Genomic DNA, 23,778 nt, shown 5'->3' on the forward strand with positions numbered 1-23,778 from the left:
TCTTCATTCTCCATCGCGGCTTCCAGCGCCCGGACCTCCTAATATATACAATTTCTCTGTTATAGATGAAGACGTACTTATGAGAAAATTGTTCTAAAGAAATATAAAATGTGACTATTGCATTGTGCTGGAGGGCTGCATGGTGCAGGAAAATGCTATATAATCGGATATTTCCGTATTTATTTCCCGTATACAGTGGTCAGAAATGGTCATGTGATCATCTTAGAGATATAGTGCACTAGGGCCACTCATGTGCTGCCACGACCTTTTCAGCAAATAACTAAAACAACCAGAACAAAGCTGCGGCAAAACACCCCAATGTGTTCCCACATCAAATCAGAAATAACAAGTGTTGCGTTGCTCCTCCAAAAATATCAACCGTCAAATCTTGGGTGAGAACCTCCTTCCCTCAGCCAGGGCATTGAAAATGGGCCGTGGATGGGTATTCCAGCATGCCAATGACCCAAAACGCACGGCCAAGGCAACAAAGGAGTGGCTCAAGAAGACGCACATTAAGGTCCTGGAGTGGCCTAGCCAGTCTCCAGACCTTAATCCCATAGAAAATATGTGGAGGGAGCTGAAGGTTCGGAGTTACCAAAAGTTAACCTCGAAACCTTAATGACTTGGAGAGGATCTGCAAAGAGGACAAAATCCCTCCTGAGATGTGTGCAAACCTGGTGGCCAACTCCAAGAAATGTCTGACCTCTGTGATCGCCAACAAGGGTTTCTCCATCAAGTACTAAGTCATGTTTTGCGAAGGGGTCAAATACTTATTTCACATATTAAAATGCAAATCAATTTATAACTTTTTTGAAATGCGTTTTTCTGGATATTTTTGTTGTTATTTTGTCTCTCACTGTTATAATAAACCGACCATTAAAATTATAGACCGATCGTTTCTGTGTCAGTGGGCAAACGTACAAAATCAGCAGGGGATCAAATAATTTTTTCCCTCATTGTAGCTTACGATCTTATAGATCAGTAATCTCTGAACTGCAGTTTAGGGGCCAGATTGCTTTTATCTGACCCTTGGGGCACTGTTTCATTCCCTGGCACCAATGAAGGGGCAGAATTCCTGCCAATTACACTAATGGTGGGGCACAATTCCCCCCAGTGTCTCCAACGATGGGACGCAGTTCCTCCCAATGACATCAACAATGGGGTCCACTCACACCAACAATGGGGCACAATTCTTCCCAATAATGCCAGTAATTGGCCACAATTTCTCTCAATGACGGGGCACATTTCTTACCAATGACACCAACAATAGGGCACAATTCCTATCAATGACACCAACAATGGGGTCCAATGACACCAATGATGGGGGAGAAAATTGCTACCAATGACACCAACAATGGTGCACAATTCCTACCAGTAGCACCAAGAATGGGGCACGATTCCTCCCAATGACATCAACAATGGGGTCCACTCACACCAACGATGGGGCACAATTCTTCCCAATAACGCCAATGATTGGGCACAATTTCTCTCAATGACGGGGCACATTTCTTACCAATGACACCAACAATAGGGCACAATTCCTATCAATGACACCAACAATGGGGCACAGTTCCACCCAATGACATCAATGATGGGGCACAATTCCTACCAATGACACCAATGATGGGACACAATTCCTCTCAATGACACCAACAATGGGGTCCAATGACACCAATGATGGGGGGAAAAAATCCTACCAATGACACCAACAATGGTGCACAATTCCTACCAATAGCACCAAGAATGGGGCACGATTCTTCCCAATGACACCAACGATGGGGCACAATACATACCAATGACACCAATGATGGGATGCAGTTCCTCCCAATGACACCAACCATGGGACACAATTCCTACCAATGACACCAACGATGAGGCACGATTCCTACCAATGACACCAACAGTGGGGTTCAATGACACCAATGATGGGGCACAATTCCTTCCAATGACACCAACGAGGAGGCAAAATGATTATCAATAAAATATAAAAGAAAATTGCGCACAGAGAACTGAGTGAGCTGCCAACACTTCACTAGACAAAAAGTGTATACAAAAAAACAAATAGTGTGGCGCTCAAAGATAAGTGAATGTGAACATAAATTCCTTGGTGGAAAAAAATCAAATATATAACATATCAGATATAACATATTAGTCCTTATTGAATAGACCAAATAAAGTAATGGTATAAAAGGAAGTCCATAGGTGATGAATTTAAAGATGAAGTGATAAACTGTAGTGGATACTTGATCGTGAAGTACACACAAGAAAAAAGTAAGGTTGGCGCTCTTACCAGACAAGATGGACACACGTACTGTATAGCATATAGGTCAAACAGGCTTTGTTGAGGAAAAACCTCAAAGAGAACCATCCATACGAGGCAATAATTGGAGGATAAACTTCAATAAGGAACAGGTGATTCCACCTCAAACGATAAACTCCGTGGAGAACAGCAAGCATATCTCAAAAGTGAAGTTATTTACTTACAAGAAATCGGATACAGAGCGATTGCCATGAACGTCAACTGACGTGTTTCGTCCCACCGGACATCATCCCACCCCAGATGATGTCCGGAGGGACGAAACGCGCTGGGTGACGTTCGTGGCAATTGCTCTATATGTTTTATGAGACAAGCTTGTTTTATCCAATTTCTTGTAAGTGCAAACCCCTCTTTTTTTAAATAAAAAAGACTATACAGTGTTACAATATGCAGGTTTTATATATCTTACATGTTTGATGTCATGGAATAACTTAACTTTTGAGATATACTTGCTGTTCACCACGGAGTTTATCATTTGAGGAGGGATCACCTGTTCCTTATTGAAGATTTTTTTTCTTTGAGGTTTTTCCTCAACAAAGCCTGTTTGACCCACGTGACCCATTTGTTTTTAAAATTATTATCAATGACACCGACGATGTGGCACAATTCCTACCAATGGCTCAATTCCTCTCAATGACACCAAAGATGGGGCACTGTTTACTCCAACGGATGCCGGGACATTTTCTATTCCCAATGGCCACAGTCCGCCCCCCCCCCCCCTAAAATCTCAAGAATAGTAAACTAGCCCTTTGTTTAGAAAGTTTGGAGAACCCTGTTATAGATGTTTAGATCAGCGTACGTCCTGAATATTACCGAAACGTGACCGATATGTATGTATAGAATTAGAATTAAAGTGACTTTCCAAGTCTACATGAATCCATTCCTGATACTCACCATACTGCATGGAAAAGTTTGAAGACTGAAATGAGGACACGAGGTTTAGTTTTCCTAGAGACTCACTTCACCATATAAACCCTCCACAAACCTCATAAAGATACTTTACTTCTAAATTCCACATCATTTCCTGATCTCTTCTTCATAATTCATTGAACTCGCTACATTTATCAACGCATTTTGCATAATTTGTTCCTCGGAGAAGAGTTTTAGCGGCTCCTCACGTGGAACATCTGCTCCCATTAGGGGGTCTCACCTTCCCGGGACCCCGAGATGAGGAGTAATTATGGAACATCTGCTCGCCATTTCTCTCGCTCATTATATATTTATAACTTGGGATGGAAGTTACTGATTTCATTTTCCGGATGATGGGGGTCTGATTCCCACCACACAGGAGGGGAAGGTGGAAGTGGTGGGAAGGAGACGTCTACAGGTGACAAGGGCCCACCTCGCCCTGGAAAGGTCCTTAAAGTGACACCAAATCTTCAGATTTTTTTATTTTAAAAATAACGAACATGTTATACTTTACCTGCTCTGTGTAATGGTTTTGCACAGAACAGCCCCGATCCTCCTCTTCTCGGGTCCCCCCTGCCGCTGCTCCTGGCTCCTCCCTCCTGCTGAGTGCCCCCCCCCCCCACAACAAACTGCCTGCTCTGGGGGCACTTGTGTTTGCTCTCTCCCGATCCGTGTCTGTGTGTCTTTAAGGGCTCATTTACATTTGTTTCGACTTTAACACACATTGCAGTGTCTCTCGTTGCAACATGCTTTTTTTAAATGTGTTTTTTATGCTCTTGAGATGCTTCTGTGATGCGCTTTTGAAGCTATAATGAAGCTTGGCAAATGCCCTGTGTGTGTTGATTTTCAATGTGTTTTAAAGGGGCCACTAGGACCCCAGCTCACTAGTACCCTTGCTCAGCAGATCCACAGCTTATTATTTGCCTCATTCAGCAGATCCCCCATTCAGTAGTACCCCCCCCCCCCGCTCTGCTGATCCCTCACTCAGTAATAACCCCCAGCTCTGCTGATCCCCCACTCAGTAGTAACCCCCAGCTCTGCTGATCCCCCACTCAGTAGTAACTCCCAGCTCTGCTGATCCCCCACTCAGTAGTAACCCCCAGCTCTGCTGATCCCCCACTCAGTAGTAACCCCCAGCTCTGCTGATCCCCCACTCAGTAGTAACCCCCAGCTCTGCTGATCCCCCACTCAGTAGTAACCCCTAATTCTGCTGATCCCTCACTCAGTAATAACCCCCAGCTCTGCTGATCCCCCACTCAGTAGTAACCCCCAGCTCTGCTGATCCCCCACTCAGTAGTAACCCCCAGCTCTGCTGATCCCCCACTCAGTAGTAACCCCCAGCTCTGCTGATCCCCCACTCAGTAGTAACCCCCAGCTCTGCTAATCCCTCACTCAGTAGTAAGAAAAAGAAACCACTACTGAATATCAGAGCTGGAGACCTATGCCACATCCCAATAGTGGAAATTTGCAAAAGGAAGTGCCCCAGGGATTGCATGAGCATAGGAAGTAGACCAGATCATACAAAAGGTATAATAAGGTAACAAGGTCGCTCAAAAGTAACCCCCAGTTCTGCTGATCCCCAGCTTAGTAATAACTCCCAGCTCTCCATCGCTCAGTAGTAACCCCCAGCTCTGCTGATCCCCCACTCAGTAGTAACCCCCAGCTCTGCTGATCCCCAGCTTAGTAGTAACTCCCAACTCTGCCGATCCCCCACTCAGTAGTAACCCCCAGCTCTGCTGATCCCCCACTCAGTAGTAACCCCCAGCTCTGCTGGTCCCCAGCTTAGTAGTAACTAGCTCTGTTGATCCCTCACTCAGTAGTAACTCCAACTCTGCTGATCCTCTGGTTTGCTGATCCTCCTCTTTCTCTGGTCCCTGCTCACCCCACGGCAATATTTCTCCCATGCTGCTCACAACGTGTGACATTGCTGGTTTCTCCTGCTCCAGTCATCCAGCTCTGCTGATCTTCTGCCACTCAGACCTCTCTCTCGGCCCCCACTCATCTTCTGCTATAGCATTCCCATGTTGCACACCACGTGTGCCGTAAATTTACACTGTTATACAAGCTGTACACTCACTACTTTACATTGTAGACAAGTGTCATTTCTTCAGTGTTGTCACATGGAAAGATAGAAGAAAAGATTTACACAAAGTGAGGGGTGTATACATCTTGGGGGGGGGGCGTAGTTTGGCATGTTCGTCTTGGGCACTAGGTGACCTTGTCCCGGCAGTGGCTCAGAGCAACACATAGATTACCCAAAGTGGATTATTTTGCTTGTTTTTTTTTTTTCTCACAAAAAAAATGACACTATAACTGCAGCAGAGAAATAAAGTGTTCTCCTGCTAGAGCTGTGCTGCATGGCGGAGCTGTGTAAATCTCAGGAGTGGATGAACAGTGATACAAATCCTTTTGCTAAAGTCCTTTTCTATGTATTTCAACCATTTATTTTGCTGTTTTGTCCCCCTTTAGTGAAATCCGTTTCCTTCCCACCCTGTACATCCATATTTAATGCAGCAGAAAGTGGTAACAATGTATTCGGCGGGGGCCGGTGATAGGAGCATAAATTGCACATTCGTCTTTCCATACGTCTTGTTATTATCATATAAATCACGGCGTCCGATCTCCTCTGCGTCCTCATCCGTCTGAATCACAGGCTCCATCGGATCAAGACGAGACCTTATCCTCAGAAGGTCGAGCTAATATTACAGAGTCCCCCGTAATCCACGCTAAATGGCAATTTAGGAGGTCACAGAGGTCAGGAGGTCGGGGAACGGTGACAATAAATCCGTGACCCCCCCCAACATATAAGGAAGAGTTCCCTGCAGGGGGCGGGCGGTGACACCGGTAATACTGCCGCTTTATGGGAAAGAGGATTTTACAGGAAAATAGGACAAATAAAATTCATATTTTCTTTACTTTAACCCCTCGCCAACCAGGCACCTTCACCCCCTTCCTGCCCAGAGGCCATTTTTCAGCTTTCAGCGCTGTCGCACTTTGAATGACAATTGCGTGGTCATGCTACACTGTACTCAAATGAGATTTTTATCATTTTCTTCACACAAATAGAGTTTTCTTTTGGTGGTATTTAATCACTGCTGGGTTTTTTATTTTTTACTAAAAAAAAAAAAAAAAATTAGATTTTTTTTTTACTTAGTTTCTTTCAGTAAATTTTGTACTAAAGTAACTTTTCTCCTTCACTGATGTGCGCTGATGAGGCGGCACTGATGGGCACTGATAGGCTGAACTGGTGGGCACTACTGAGGCGGCACTTATGGGCAATGATTAGGTGGCACTGATAGGTGGCACTGATGGGCACTGATAGGTGGCACTGATAGGTGGCACTGATGAGCACTGATAGGTGGCACTGGTGGGCACTGATAGGCAGCACTAGTGGGCACTGATAGGTGGTACTGATGGGCATCGATGGGTGGCACTGATGGGCATTGATGGACAGCAGTGATGGGCAGCACAGATAGCCAGCACGGACTGGCATCACTAATGGGCACTGATTGGTGGCACTTGTAGGCAGTGGTGGGCACTCATCGCTGGCACTGATTTGTGGCACTGGTGTCGCTTTTGCAATCAGGGCACTGATGATCAGTGCCCTGATTACATGTGTAGATGGCTCCTGTAAGGAGACGCCGCTGATTGGCTCTCCTCGCCACACACCCTGTCAGTTTGAGGCGAGGAGCGCCGATTACCGGCATCTCCGTGTTTACATGTGACTGGCTGTGATTGGATAGCACAGCCAATCACATGGTTAAAGAGCCGCGGACGCGGCTCTTTACAGAGATCGGGGTCGCGCCATGTCATAGCAACACGGCGCGGCCACGGTCGCCATGTTGCGTGCCCCCCTGCAGGCACGCGAGAGTGGCCGTTCTGAGGCGCCGTCATATTTCAGATTTTCGGATTTTCAAATTTACAAATTTTCGAATTTTTACAAATTTTCGACTTTACGAATTTTCGAAATTACGAATTTACACATTTTTGAATTTACAAATTTTTCGAATTCAAGAATTTACGAGTTGTGATCATAACGAATGACCCGAAAAATGAAAAAAAAAAATGAATGAATCCAAAACGAACACATTTTTTGGCAGTCCACATGTCTACCCAGGACATTCTATGGGTGGGAAGTGGATAAAGGACAACCTTACTAAAAAAAATCAGTTTCTTACTAAAAAAATGTGTATCTTTGGCACCACGCCTCGCTGTATAGCATTCACTTAACCCCTTGGAGCCAGCGCCTTTCAGCCCTTTAAGGGGTTTAGTATGCCGGGAGGCGGGGCTTATGGTCATGTGACTGCCGTGATTGGCTGTCACGGCGGTCACATGATCGGAAAGCTTTCAGTTAGCCGATGGTAACTGTGCCAGGAGCGCAGGACGCGCGCTCTCACCACAGCTCTGCTGGCTCTATGGCACACAAATTTGCGGCCGCTCGGCGCCAAGGAGTTAAGCAAATTGTTTCTTGTGAATCTGTTACAAAGTTTCTTATCGGGAGATCCTGCCACTTACAGCACTTCCTGTTTCAGGCTGACAACGCTAAGCCCTCTGCGGCACCATGGTCAGCCCGCTGTGTGCAATCCTTTTACTGACCACTGGGCGGCCTATCTGGTCTGTCAGATATGCAACCCAACAGCCAACTGAAGGAGTTGTCAGAAACCATGAAATCAGGCAGAAGTACAGTTAAATCACACTTGTTTAATAATAAAAGTAAAAAAGAACAAACGTAGTCAAAACATAGCCAGAGTTCAGGAACCGGAACGGATAGTCAGCCAAGCTAGAAGTCAGAGATCAATGTAGTGGAACCTCAAGCAGGATCTGGAGCCAGAAGGGATGTCAGCAAAGCAAGTCTTGGATCGCAGGAGATAGTTTCTGTGATGTGACCAAGGCGAAGGCAGAGATCATCTGGGCTGGACGGCTTAAGTAGGCAGGACTGACGAGCAGGATCATCAACAGCTAAGTAACTGTGGAGACATAGGAGCTGGCAATTAGCCGACAGCTGAGCGGCTCAGAGAAGGAAGGGCTGAGCCCACCCTTGACAGCAGCGCCCTCTGCAGGCTGACAACCCTGCTGCGGACTGTGGTTTAGTGTTGTCAGCCTGAAACAGGAAGTGCTGTTACTGGTAGGATCTACAAGTAAGGCCCTTATTAGGTTTGGATAAAGCGGGGGAGGGGGGGAGGCTTAGACCTTTCTGAAGATGGACCTTTTATAGATTCACCCATCCTCCACTCACAAAAAACTGTACTATCATCCTTCACAATGAAAGGTGATCTGTGAATGGAGGAGGAGGGGTGGAAAGGAAAGGGCCGGCATAGTCTTGATGAATCCCTATGACAGGTCCAACAGCTCATAGTGACCCCCGCAGCACCAAAAAATGGGGGGAGGAGGGGGAGGGGACAGGTTTCCACCTTGGACAGTCAGCACAAGGGACACTTCTGATTGGATGTCAGTTCTGTCCCTGGTGCTGATTAAAAACAAAATGACAAAAAACAAAAAAAAAAAAGACATGAAATACAAAATTCCCCTTCGCCACGACGCGTCTCCTCGGCGGCGGCGATGTACAATTCGGTTTTATGTTACTTTGTATCCCCGATGTTCTCCGCTCATCGCCGGCGCTGTCACAATAATCGTTCTAATGAGCCACAAATATGCTAAACTCCCAAATCCAGAGCCGCCATCTGCACTGACATCCTTCGCTTTGTTCCCTTCTATTTCCTCCCATTAATTATTGAGATCTCTGAAGTGTTGTGTGAGATTTGTGTTTGTTGGTGATCTGAACAATGCGCCACAAAATGCTGCCCATCGCCTGGCTGCCTCTACTGAGCCACATCCAGAGGGGACCTGGGTGTTGTCCATGGGGGGGGGGGGGGCAGAGCAACGGGAAGCAGGGGGTACAGGAAACATTAGTGTTGGGGTAACGGGGGGGTTAGTGTTGAGGTTATAGGAAATGTTAGGTTTGGGGTACAGGGAGGGTTAGCGTTAGGGTTATAAGAAAGGTTAGTGTTGGGGTTATAGGAAGGGTCAATATTGAGGTTATAGAAAATGTTGGGTTTGGGGTATAGGGAGGGTTAGTGTTAGGAGTACAGGAGAGGTTAGTGTTAGGGATACAGGAAGGGTTCATGGTGAGGGTTACAGGGATGGTTATTTTTTAGGTTACAGGGAGGGTTAGTTTTAGGGTTACAGGGAGGAATAGTGTTGGGGTTACAGGGAGGGTTAGTGTTAGGGTTATAGGGGGATTAGTGTTGGGGTTACAGGGGGATTAGTTTTGGGGTTACAGGGGGGTAGATTTAGGGCTACATGGGGGTTAGTGTTGGGGTTACAGGGAGGGTTAGTGTTAGGGTTACAGGGAAGGGTTGACGTTGGGGTTACAAGGAGGGCTAGTTGGGTTGCAGGAAGGGTTAGTGTTGAGGCTCCATGGAATGTTAGTGTTAGGGTTACAGGAAGGGTTATTGTTGAGGTTACAGGGAGGGTTAGTGTTGGGGTTACAGGGAGGATTAGTGTTAGGGTTACAGGGAAGAGTTAGTGTTAGGGTTACAGGGAGGGTTAATGTTGAAGTTATGTAGGGGGGTTAGTGTTGGGGTTAAAGGGAGGATCAGTATTGATGTTACAGGAAGGGTTAGTGTTGAGGTTCCCTGGAAGATTAGTATTGGGGTTATGGAGAGGGTTAGTGTTGGGGTTACAGGGAGGGTTGGCATTGAGGTTCCAGGAAGGGTTAGTGTTGGGGTTCCATGGAAGGTTAGTGTTGGGGTTACAGGAAGGGTTAGTGTTGAGGTTCCATGGAAGGTTAGTGTTGAGGTTCCAGGAAGGATTAGTGTTGAGGTTCCATGGAATGTTAGTGTTAGGGTTACAGGAAGGGTTAGTGTTGGGGTTCCATGGAAGGTTAGTGTTGGGGTTACAGGGAGGGTTAGTGTTAAGGTTCCATGGAATGTTAGTGTTGGGATTACAGGGAGGGTTAGTGTTGAGGTTCCATGGAATGTTAGTGTTGGGGTTCCAGGAAGGGTTAGTGCTGGGGGTCCATGGAAGGTTAGTGTTGGGGCTGCAGGAAGGGTTAGTGTTGAGGTTCCATGGAAGGTTAGTGTTGGGGTTCCAGGAAGGATTAGTGTTGAGGTTCCATGGAATATAGTGTTAGGGTTACAGGAAGGGTTAGTGTTGGGGTTCCATGGAAGGTTAGTGTTGGGGTTACAGGGAGGTTTAGTGTTGAGGTTCCGTGGAATGTTAGTGTTAGGGTTACAGGAAGGGTTCGTGTTGGGGTTCCATGGAAGGTTAGTGTTGGGGTTACAGGGAGGGTTAGTGTTGAGGTTCCATGGAATGTTAGTGTTGGGATTACAGGGAGGGTTAGTGTTGAGGTTCCATGGAATGTTAGTGTTGGGGTTCCAGGAAGGATTAGTGTTGAGGTTCCATGGAATGTTAGTGTTAGGGTTACAGGAAGGGTTCGTGTTGGGGTTCCATGGAAGGTTAGTGTTGGGGTTACAGGGAGGGTTAGTGTTGAGGTTCCATGGAAAGTTAGTGTTGGGATTACAGGGAGGGTTAGTGTTGGGGTTCCATGGAATGTTAGTGTTGGGGTTCCAGGAAGGATTAGTGTTGGGGTTCCATGGAAGGTTAGTGTTGGGGTTACAGGAAGGGTTAGTGTTGGGGTTCCATGGAATGTTAGTGTTGGGGTTCCAGGAAGGATTAGTGTTGGGGTTCCATGGAAGGTTAGTGTTGGGGTTACAGGAAGGGTTAGTGTTGGGGTTCCATGGAATGTTAGTGTTGGGGTTCCAGGAAGGATTAGTGTTGGGGTTCCATGGAATGTTAGTGTTGGGGTTCCAGGAAGGATTAGTGTTGGGGTTCCATGGAATGTTAGTGTTGGGGTTACAGGAAGGGTTAGTGTTGGGGTTCCATGGAAGGTTAGTGTTAGGGTTACAGGAAGGGTTAGTGTTGGGGTTCCATGGAATGTTAGTGTTGGGGTTCCATGGAATGTTAGTGTTGGGGTTACAGGAAGGGTTAGTGTTGGGGTTCCATGGAATGTTAGTGTTGGGATTACAGGGAATGCTAGTGTTGGGGTTCCATGCAAGGTTAGTGTTGGGGTTCCATGGAAGGTTAGTGTTGGGGTTACAGGGAGGGATTTGTATGGGTGAGCCCATAGGGTAGAACATTCCTCTCTGTATCCGGAGTTCTTCTTTGATGAACTGTCCACATTCCTCGGATCTGTCGGTTTCCTCCAATCACGGCTGTTTTGCTCTCGGATTACAATCCTCTGATTTGCTTTTCCTGGTAGATGAAGTTTTTTTTTCAACATTTAATATTTTATTTTTCTCTTCCTGTATTTTTATAAACCATCATTAATAGCAGGAGGAACATTTTTTTTTCTGATTGCTGACGGCGTCTAATTTCTGAATCCCCGGAATCCTTCCATTGGTGGAATCCTTCCATTGGTGGAATCCTTCCATTGGTGGAATCTTTCCATCGGTGGCCGCACAGTGATGTCATCATACCCGCCACGTTCCGTCTCCCTTCTCCCGCTGCAGTACCGGTTGCTCTTCGGCGGTTCTCGTTCCTCCGGCTCGCTGTATTTACTCTAATAAAAGAAAAGCGCATAGTTCTGATTTACAGAAGACACTTCCAGTAAGTCCGTCCTCGAATCCGGCACTCGACAGATCTGCAGCAATTTGCGACCTTTTCCGTAATGAGTCGTCCTAATTTCCAGAGTAATCAGTTTATAATTGAATTCTCTCCGTAACGCGTCGCACGCAGAATAGCAAAGCCCCCGATAAGACGGCGGAGCCTCATTAGTCGCTGTGATTAGAATCGCCTCTATGTATTACCTTCACAACACGGAGGCGGCCGCGGCATTCCCGCTTCTCCACCGCCATCTAAAATCCAACAACAATTATGAAGCGAACGTTATAAAAGGTCACTGACAGCGATTAAAATGTAATCTAAACCCAGCTCTCATGCGATGTCTCTTCTGCAACAACAAAGACTTTCCGGCTCGCAGTCTTCTGTTGAATGTACACCGAGCAGCGCATGCGTAGGATGACATCATTACCCACCAGCCAATCAAGAACCCGTAAACCCCGACACCCGGGGAGAACAGCGATGATGGCGGACGGTGAGGAATGTGACCAACCAATCACTGCGAGGGGGAGGCGAGAATTTTTTGGTGATCTTGTTCTTCTTTAACCCCTTCAATCCCGGGCACTTCCCCACTTCCTGCCCAGGACAATTTCCAGCTTTCAGCGCTGTCACACTTTGAATGACAATTACGCGGTCATGTGACACTGTACACAGAGGACATTTTTATCATTGTTTTCACACAAATAGAGATTTCTTTTGGTGGTATTTCATCACCTCTGGGGGGGGTTAATTTTTGCTAAACAAACTAAAAATTATGTTATAATTGTTATAAAATGTTGTTTTCTCCTTCACTGATGGGCATTGATAGGCTGCACTAATGGGCACTGATGAGGAGGCACTAATATATAGAAGTGATGGGCACTGATAGGCGGCACTGATAGGCGGTACTGATGGGCACTGATATGTAGAAGTGATGGGCACTGGTGGGCACTGATGATGGGCACTGATATGTAGAATTGATGGGTACTGATAGGCGGAACTGATATGTAGAATTGATGGGCACTGATAGGCGGCACTGATGGGCACTGATTTGTAGAATTGATGAACACTGATGAAGAGGTATTAATATGTAGAATTAATGGGCACTGATGAGGAGGCACTAATATGTAGAATTGATGGGCACTCATAGGCGGCACTGATGAGGAGGCACTGATATGTAGAATTAATGGGCACAGATAGGCGGCACTGATGGGCACTGATGAGGAGGCACTGATATGTAGAATTGATGGGCACTGATAGGCGGCACTGATGGGCACTGATATGTAGAATTGATGGGCACTGATGAAGAGGTATTAATATGTAGAATTAATGGGCACTGATGAGGAGGCACTAATATGTAGAATTGATGGGCACTCATAGGCAGCACTGATGAGGAGGCACTGATATGTAGAATTAATGGGCACTGATAGGCGGCACTGATGGGCACTGATGAGGAGGCACTGATATGTAGAATTGATGGGCACTGATGGGCACTGATGAGGAGGCACTGATATGTAGAATTGATGGGCACTGATAGGCGGTACTGATGGGCACTGATATGTAGAATTGATGGGCACTGATAGGCGGCACTGATGGGCACTGATGAAGAGATACTAATATGTAGAATTGATGGGCACTGATAGGCGGCACTGATGGGCACTGATATGTAGAATTGATGGGCACTGATAGGCGGCACTGATGAGAAGGCACTGATATGTAGAATTGATGGGCACTGATGAGGAGGCCCTGGTTTGTAGAATTGATGGGCACTGATAGGCAGCACTGATGGGCACCGATGAGGAGGCACTGATATGTAGAATTGATGAGCACTGATAGGTGGCAATGATGGGCAATGACATGACATCACTATTTGGAAATAGACATGTGCAGTTAATTTCGTTCCCAATCTAAATTTGGATACATTTTTCTTTATTTGTAAATTCGGATGTATCCGAATTACAGAATTACAATAGAAAAGAATTTAAAAGAATCCAAAATAAACTGAAATTTGGACGAAATTCGATTCAAATTCGAAAACAAATTCCAATTCCAAAATCCAAGTCGAAAATATTAGAAATTGATTTTCTAAAAAAGAATACAATAAAATAGGATATAAAATAATAAAGCAATAGAATAAAAATGAAGGAATAGTAAAGAATAGAATAGAATTTAATAGAAAAGAATAAAATAAAATATAATCATCTTCCTAAATTCCAATAGAATAAATTTAAATTTAAAAAGAATAGATTAGAATAGAATAAAAAAATGGAATCCAAAATAATAAAAAATAATAGAATAGAAAAAAGAGAAAAGAATAGAATAGAAAAACAATAGAATAGAATAAAATATAAAGAATACAACCTTTTTCAGAAAATACAGTCAGTATCAATAGCCCAATGCAACACAGCTGCATTTAGATGGAAAAAATTTGAATGCGTTTTCGAATTCGAATAAAGATTCGATAATTTTTTTCAAATTTCTTTAGCATGTGCTCAGATTTTTTTTCAAATGCGGTTGAATTTTTCTAATTTGAATGTGAAACAAACAAAACGAATTCCAAAAACGAATGAAACTAATGTAACAACGTATGAACATACGAATAAACGAATAAAAACAAAACTATTTTTTTCCGCCCTGCACATGTCTATTTGGAAAACATTGGCGCAAGTTTACTGTTACAACAGATGTTTACATTCCTTGTGACAGCAATAAAAGTGATAAAAAAAAATTAAAGCAACAGTGTAAAGACTAAAAAAAAAAATAAATAAATAATTCAAAAAAAATAATAATAACAATAAAAAAAAATAATTAAAAATAATAAAAATTAAAAAAAGAATAATAATTAAAAAAAGAATAATTAAAAAAATAATTAAAAAAAAAAACAAAAAAAGAATGATAATAAAATAAAAAGAGAATGATTAAAAAAAATAAAATAATAAAAAAAAAAATTAAGAATAATTAAAAAAAAGAAATAATTGAAGCGCACCCGTCCTCCCGTACTTGCATGCAGAGGTGTCCATGCGCTTTGGTCCCACACATGTGAGGTGTCCCCACGAGCGTCAGATCATGGGCAGTAATTCTAGCACCAGACCTCCTCTGTATATCTAAAGTGGTAACCTGTAAAGGCTTTTAAAGCATCACCTATGGATAGTAATTTTTTTTTTTTAACCAAAAATATGTAGCAGAATACATATTGGGCTAAATTGAGGAAGAAATGTGTCTTTTTACAATTTTTTATTGGATGTGTTTTATAGCAGAAAGTAAAAAAAAAAATTTTTTTTTTTTTCAAAATTGTTACTCTTTTTTTGTTTTTAGAGCAAAAAATAAAATCCTCAGAGGTGATCAAATACCACCAATTGAAAACTCTATTTGTGGGGAAAAAAAAAGGACGTCAATTTTGTTTGGGTACAACGTCGCAGTTGTCAGTGAAAGGGGGTAAAACCTTCCGGAAGCTGAAGTGGTTAAAGCACGACATGTTTGGTATCTATTTATCTGGCGTTACTTCATCTTTTAGTTTTTACAAAAAAATCGGGTTATGTATTGTGTTTTTTTGCATTAAAATTAAAAAAAGTGTATTTTTTTTCTCAAAAAACTGCAAAACCCACCAGTTTATTCTCTAGGGCCTCTGCTTTAAAAAAAATATATATAATATTTGGGGGTTAAAAAAAATACTAATTGTTACAAGTGAACAAAAAGTGCCAGAAAAGGCCTGGACAGGGCCAAAAGGGAGCGAATAAATAGAGGTTTATTGTAAGACATGTGCAATTCATTTAGTTCCAAATTCGTTTTTTTCTACAAATTTCGATAAATCTGTTAATTCGGAAATATCCGAATTAACGAAAACCTGTTTAACAAATTCATCCCTTTATGACTACAGTGTCCCCATCTTCTGATGGCTCCTTCCAGCAGGATAATGCACCATGTCACAAAGCTCCAATCATCTCACCACTGGACAATGAGGTCCCTGTACTCCAATGGCCTCCACACTCACCACATCTCATCCAATAGAACACCTTTGGGATGTAGTGGAACGGGAGATTGGCATCATGGATGTGCAGCCGACAAATCTGCAACAACTGTGTGATGCTATCATGTCACTATGAAGCAAAATAGACTCATTTCGACAAATTAGTTAAATTCGAAATATCCGAATTAACGAAAAACCCATTAAAATTTTTTTTTTACGAATAATCATAAATTTGAAGATTTGAAAATTCGTAGATTCGTAAATCAGAAAATTTGTAAATTTTAAAATCCAGTAATTCGAAATGAGGAAATCCGAAAACCCGAAAATTTGAAAATCTGCAATAATAACTAACCAATAATAACCTAACTATTACTAACTATTAAATTATAGGTATTGGAATTTCCTTTCAAATTTGGCTGTTAGTGAACGAAATACGAACTTATTCGAAGTTACGAATCATTCGAAATAACGAATGCCGCATCTAAACGAATGGAACATAATGAATTAATAATAATAAATAACAATAATAATAAATAAAAACATTTTATTATTATTATTTATTGTTAATTCGATCCGTTTCATTTGTTTAGATGCGGCATTCGTTTTTTTTTTCGGATAATTCGTAACTTCGGATAAGTTCGTATTTCGTTCACTAACAGCCAAATTTGAAAGGAAATTCCAATACCTATAATTTAATATTTAATTTTTATTAGTTAGTTAGTTATTCTTTCGAATTTTCGGATTTTCTTTCTTATTTTCGGATTTTCTAATTTACGAATGTTCAAATTTACAAATTTTCGAATTGTGATCATAACAAATTATTAGTTATTCTTTTGAATTTTCAGATTTTCTTTTTATTTTTGGATTTTCTAATTTACGAATGTTCGAATTTACAGATTTTCGAATTGCGATCATAACAAATTATTAAATAGTTATTCTTTCAAATTTTTGGATTTTCTTTCTTATTTTCGGATTTTAAAATTTAGGAATGTTCGAATTTACAAAAATTTTCGAATTGCAATCATAACAAATTATTAGGTATTCTTTTGAATTTTCGAATTTTATTTTTATTTTCAGATTTTCTCTTTCTCATTTTTTGATTTTCTAATTTACAAATTTTCGAATTGCGATCATAACAAATTGTTAGTTATTCTTTCGAATTTTCGGATTTTCTTCTTATTTTCGTATTTTCTCTTTCTTATTTTCATATTTTCTAATTTGCGAATGTTCGAATTTACAAAAATTTTCGAATTGCGATCATAACAAATTGTTAGTTATTCTTTCGAATTTTCGGATTTTCTTCTTATTTTCGTATTTTCTCTTTCTTATTTTCATATTTTCTAATTTACGAATGTTCGAATTTACAAAAATTTTCGAATTGCGATCATTACAAATTGTTAGTTATTCTTTCGAATTTTCGGATTTTCTTTTTATTTCCGGATTTTCTCTTTCTTATTTTCAGATTTTCCAATTTACGAATGTTTGAATTTACAAAAATTTTCAAATTGCGATCATAACAAATTATTAGTTAGTTATTCTTTCAAATTTTCGGATTTTCTTTTTATTTTCGGATTTTCTTTTTCTTATTTTCGGATTTTCTAATTTACGAATGTTCCAATTTACAAACATTTTTGAATTGCAAACATAACAAATTATTAGTTATTCTTTTGAGTTTTCGGATTTTCTTTTTATTTTCGAATTTTCTCTTTCTTATTTTTGGATTTTCTAATTTACGAGTGTTCGAATTTACAAAAATTGTTAGTTAGTTATTCTTTCGAATTTTCGGATTTTCTTTTTATTTTCAGATTTTCTTTTTCTTATTTTCGGATTTTCTAATTTACGAATGTTCCAATTTACAAATTTTCAAATTTGCGATCATAACAAACGACCCGAAAAAAAAACATTTAAAAACCCCAAACGAATGAAAAGAAAACAAACACATTTTTCGGCAAGGCACAAGTCTAGAGCAAAATCTCCGAGGAACGTTTCCAACACCTTCTTGTATCTATGCCACCAAGAATGAAAGCCAAAGGGGGGTCCAACCCGGCAAGGTGTGCCTATAAAGTGGCCGCCGATAATCGTATATTTTTTGGGGGAAATTATAGCGCTCTATGGATTGAAATTTCGAGGTGGTAATAAAATCAAATCCCATATTTTCTTGTAGAACAATGATATATCTTATGTTATTTATTATATAAATGTGACTTTTTCGGGAATAAGATTTGTGTTGGGATCGGTGAGAGAAGTAGACATGGAAATAACCTCGAGTGTTGAGGAGGAGATCCCGTCTCCCTTGTGTCTACCGGTCAATCGTTTTTATATATTTTTTTTTCAGAAGAACGATGGATCAAACCATGGCGGAGCGTCTGAACCTTCTCCTGAAGAGCGGTTACATTGTATCGGGGGGGATATCAATGAGACACTCGGCGTCAGATTTGTACAAATCGTTATCCGGAGATCTGAACATCTCCTACAAACGTTCCTCAGACTTCTCCTCCGAGATGAAAAAAAAAATCCTTTCTTCTAACAGACCTGAGACCGCGGCGGGAACTCTGCGTTCTGTCGGAAATCTCTGGAACCCGCGGAAAGAGTTCTTTGTGTAGGAAGACTTCTTCTATCTTTGTTCAGCTCATTAGGAGTCTTCTAGGACTGGAGGGAAGGCGGATGAATCCTAATGAAAAAATGTTGCCCGTCCTAGAAGACGACTAAAGAAGACTTCATGGTAGACCCAGCACACCGATAGAACGTTCGTTTTGAATGACCCCCATGAGACAGCGATAGAGAAATAGGTCACGTCTGATTTTGATTGTGCTGTGTTGCGTTTCATTTTGAAACGGTGTCCTGACGGGACTTTTATTGACCTCCAGAAGATTTACCCCCCTTTCATTACCAGGCCATTTTTTGGCGCTACGGCACTGCGTTATTTTAACTGACAATTGCGCAATCGTGCGACGCTGTACCCAAATTTTTGGCCTTTTTTTTCCTACAAAAAGAACTTTATTTTGGTGGTATTTGATCACCTCTGCGTTTTGTTTTGTTTTTTGCGCCATAAACAAAAAAAGGCCGACAATTTTGAAAAAAAAAAATTTTTTTTTTTTACTTTCTGCTATAAAACATATCCAATAACATATTTCTGCTATAAAACATATCCAATAACATATTTCTGCTATAAAACATATCCCAATAGGTGTATATTGATTGGTTTGCACAAAAAGTTATCGCCGTCTACAAACTATGGGATAGATTTATGGACTTTACATTTTTTTTACTAGTAATAGTGGCGATTTGGTGGTAATTGATCACTTCTGTGTTTTTTGTTTTTTTGTTTTTTTTTGCACCATAAACAAAAAAAGGCTGAAAATTTTGAAAAAAAATTAATTTTTTTACTTTCTGCTATAAAACATATCCAATAAAAAAATTTAAAAAATCTAATTTCTTCATTAGTTTAGGCCAATATGTATTCTGCTACATGTTTTTGTTACAAAAAAAAAAAAAAAATCCTAATAGGTGTTTATTGATTGGTTTGTGCAAAAAAGTTATCACGTCTACAAACTATGGGATAGATTTATGGACTTTTAATTTTTTTTACTAGTAATGGCGGCGGTTTGGTGGTATTTGGTCACCTTTTGTGCTATAAACAAACAAAACAAAAAAAAAAAACAATTTTGGAAAAACAAACAATGCCTTTTACTTTCTGCTATAAAACATATCCAATAAAAAAAATTAAAAAATCACAATTCTTTATAAATTTAGGCCAATATGTATTCTGCTACATATTTTTTGGTAAAAAAAAAAAAACAAATCCCAATAAGGGCTGGTTCACAGTGCGATTTACTAAAAACACTTACCTGACTCCTGCAGTGCTCGGCTGCACTCTTCTCTCCTCTCTCCCTCTTCACACAGGGACTGACAGGCAGACTAGAGTTGAGAAACACTGTAGAGAGTTCTTGTAAGGAATGGAGAGTCCCTTTAAGTAAATGAGAGTCCTTGCAAGGAATGGAGAGTTGGTGCAAGAAATGGAAATTCTTCTCTTTAGACTCTTAAAAGAGTCTCTTTATGAAATGGAGCATTCCTCTAAGGAATGCAGAGTCCCTTTATGGAATGGAGCGAGTACCTGCAAAAGATGTAGAGTTCCTGTAAGGCTTGGATATTCCATGGATAAGGAAAGGAGAGTCTTTATAGGGATTGCAGAGTTCCTTTGAAGAATGGAGAGTGTTTTTCAGTAATGGAGAGTCCCTGCAAGGAACCTGTAAAGGATCTAGAGTTCCTGTAAGGCTTGGGTATCCCCTTTAAGGAAAGGAGAGTCCTTGTAAGGAATAGAGAGTACCTGCATGGAATGGAGAGTCCCTGTAATTAATGGAGAGTACCTGCATGGAATGGAGAGTCCCTGTAATTAATGGAGAGTCCCTGCATGGAATGGAGAGTCCCTGTAATTAATAGAGTTCCTGTAAGGAACCTGCAAAGAATGTAGAGTCCTTGTAAGGCTTGGATACTACCTTTAAGGAAAGGAGAGTCCTTGTAAGCAATGGAGAGTCCCTGCATGGAATGGAGAGTCCCTGCATTGAATGGAGAGTCCCTGTAAGAAATGGAGAGTCCCTGTAAGGAATGGAGAGTCCCTGCATGGAATGGAGAGTCCCTGCATGGAATGGAGAGCCCCTGTAAGGAACGGAGAGTCCTTGTAAAGAATAGAGAGTCCCTGTATGGAATGGAGGGTCCCTGTAAGGAATGGAGAGTTCCTGTAAGAAATGGAGAGTCCCTGCATTGAATGGAGAGTCCCTGTAAGGAATGGAGAGTCCCTGCAAGGAATGGAGAGTCCCTGCATTGAATGGAGAGTCCCTGCATTGAATGGAGAGTCCCTGTAAGGAATGAAGAATCCCTGCATTGAATGGAGAGTTCCTGTTTGGAATGGAGAGCCCCTTTAAGGAATAGAGTGTCCCTGTATAGAATGGAGGGTCTCTGTAAGGAATGGAGAGTCCCTGCAAGGAATGGAGAGTCCCTGCATGGAATGGAGAGTCCCTGTAAGGAATGGAGAGTCCCTGCATGGAATGGAGAGTCCCTGTAAGGAATGGAGAGTCCCTGTATGGAATGGAGAAACCCTGTATGGAATGGAGAGTCCTTGCAAGGAATGGAGAGTCCTTGCATGGAATGGAGAGTCCCTGTAAGGAATGGAGAGTCCCTGCATGGAATGGAGAGTGCCTGTAAGGAATTGAGAGTCCCTGTAAGGAATGGAGAGTCCCTGTATGGAATGGAGAATCCCTGTATGGAATGGAGAGCCCCTGTAAGGAATGGAGAGTCCCTGCATGGAATGGAGAGTCCTTGTATGGAATGGAGAGCCCCTGTAAGGAATGGAGAGTCCCTGCAAGGAATGGAGAGTCCCTGCATAGAATGAAGAGTCCCTGCATTGAATGGGGAGTCCCTGTAAGGAATGGAGAGTCCCTGCAAGGAATGGAGAGTCCCTGCTTTCAATGTAGAGTCCCTGTAAGGAATGGAGAGTTCCTGTAAGGAATAGAGTGTCCCTGTATAGAATGGAGGGTCCCTGTAAGGAATGGAGAGTTCCTGTAAGGAATGGAGAGTTCCTGCAATGGAATGGGGAGTCCCTGTAAGGAATGAAGAATCCCTGCATGGAATGGAGAGTTCCTGTATGGAATGGAGAGTCCCTGCATAGAATGGAGAGTCCCTGTAAGGAATGGAGAGTCCCTGTAAGGAATGGAGAGTCCCTGTAAGGAATAGAGTGTCCCTGTATAGAATTGAGGGTCTCTGTAAGGAATGGAGAGTCCCTGTAAGGAATAGAGAGTTCCTGCAATGGAATGGAGAGTCCCTGTAAGGAATGAAGAATCCCTGCATGGAATGGAGAGTTCATGTATGGAATGGAGAGTCCCTGCATAGAATGGAGAGTCCCTGTAAGGAATGGAGAGTCCCTGTATGGAATAGAGAGCCCCTGTAAGGAATGGAGAGTCCCTGCATGGAATGGAGAGTCCCTGCATTGAATGGAGAGTCCCTGCATTGAATGGAGGGTCCCTGTAAGGAATGGAGAGTCCCTGCAAGGACTGGAGAGTCCCTGTAAGGAATGGAGAGTTCCTGTAAGGAATGGAGAGTCCCTGCAATGAATGGAGAGTCCCTGCAATGAATGGAGAGTCCCTGTAAGGAATGGAGAGTCCCTGTATGGAATGGAGAGCCCCTGAAAGGAATGGAGAGTCCCTGCATGGATTGGAGAGTCTCTGCATGGAATGGAGAGTCCCTGTATGGAATGGAGAGTCCCTGCAAGGAATGGAGAGTCCCTGCATGGAATGAAGAGTCCCTGTATTGAATGGAGAGTCCCTGTAAGGAATGGAGAGTCCCTGCAAGGAATTGAGAGTCCCCGCATGGAATGGAGAATCCCTTTAAGGAATGGAGAGTCCCTGCATGGAATGGAGAGTCCCTGTAAGGAATGGAGAGTCCCTGTAAGGAATAAAGTGTCCCTGTATGGAATGGAGGGTCCCTGTAAGGAATGGAGAGTCCCTGTAAGGAATAGAGAGTTAATGCATGGAATGGAGAGTCCCTGTAAGGAATGAAGAATCCCTGCATGGAATGGAGAGTCCCTGCATGGAATGGAGAGTCCCTGTAAGGAATGGAGAGTCCCTGTATGGAATGGAGAGCCCCTGTAAGGAATGGAGAGTCCCTGCATGGAATGGAGAGTCCCTGTAAGGAATGGAGAGTCCCTGCATGGAATGGAGAGTCCCTGTAAGGAATGGAGAGTCCCTGCAAGGAATGGAGAGTCTCTGCATGGAATGAAGAGTCCCTGCATTGAATGGAGAGTCCCTGTAAGGAATGGAGAGTCCCTGCATGGAATGGAGAGTCCCTGTGAGGAATGGAGAGTCCCTGCATGGAATGGAGAGTCCCTGCATTGAATGGAGAGTCCCTATAAGTAACTGTCCCTTTTCCTTCAGACAAGACGTGTGATTCCTTGGGCACCTCTTCAAGGAAAGGTTCGTTTGTTCTCGATGAATTTAGACTCATTACAGGAATGGGGCAGCCGGCCAGTGAATTCTTCTCATATTTCTATCATTCAGCCATTTGATTAATTATTTTCCAAGTACTCGGATGTGGAGGGAGCGCAGCACGGCAGGAAATGAGCGCTTAATCCGGGTTCTACTCAAGGCCGCGATGGGTGATTCCAATAACGGCTGATTTATGGAGTGTACCCAAGTTCCATTTGCAAAGACCACAAATCTCGCACACATTTGACTCTCGGAGGAAGAGAAAGGAAACAAAGTTCCTGTGAATCATAAAGTCTGATGAAGACGTTATATTCCGCTTGTCAGACAAGGACGTAAATTTAACGAAGCAGCTCTGGCGAAAGTAATCCGCCATTCCTTCTGCTTAATTCCAGATATCCAGCAAATTTACTGAGATGGAAGCTCAGCACCAAAACCCATGTTCAGATATTTTAGGTATAGTATTAAGTAATTGTAAACGTATCAATGTTTTTATTTATTCATTATACATTTATTATAAAATGTAACTATGGAAAATATTTTTTAAAAATAACCTATGACCCCGATCACACCGGAGTGATTTGGAGAGCGTTTCCCAAAACGCTTCCACGCTCAACATCAAGATTCCCATTTTATTCAATGGTGAGTGATTTAAAGTGTGTTTTTGTTCCCTTTTCTTTTCCCTCTATCATTTTGGACCTATCATTATAGACCTCTGCAAGAAATGGAGTATTTAACTAGTCTATTTATAAATATTCTGCATGGCTATTCATCTGGTAAAAGATTGGCATGTATGTTCGTTGTGAGAATGAGGCGAAATGGAATGTCCTCAGGCTATTTCCTCTACAGGTTGAATGTAACTCATTCATGAAACATGAATAATTGAGGGAAATACGGCTTTTTGGCCACTAGATGGCACTGAAGAGCCTATAAAAATTCTGCATAGCTGTTCATCTGGTAAAACATGGCATCATGTACGTTCGTTGTGAGAATGAGGCGAAATCAAATGTCCT

The 23,778-nt window shown here is 42.2% G+C and overlaps 1 protein-coding gene across 1 annotated transcript in view; it reads left to right on the forward strand.

Moving 5' to 3' along the window:
• Window positions 1–23,778, forward strand: part of ALK (ALK receptor tyrosine kinase) — a gene marked incomplete in the record, with an annotated part of 645,074 nt that overhangs the window by 57,493 nt on the left and 563,803 nt on the right.

The sequence above is a fragment of the Aquarana catesbeiana genome, linkage group LG04, assembly GCF_042186555.1.
Source record: "Aquarana catesbeiana isolate 2022-GZ linkage group LG04, ASM4218655v1, whole genome shotgun sequence".
Classification (NCBI taxonomy): domain Eukaryota; kingdom Metazoa; phylum Chordata; class Amphibia; order Anura; family Ranidae; genus Aquarana; species Aquarana catesbeiana.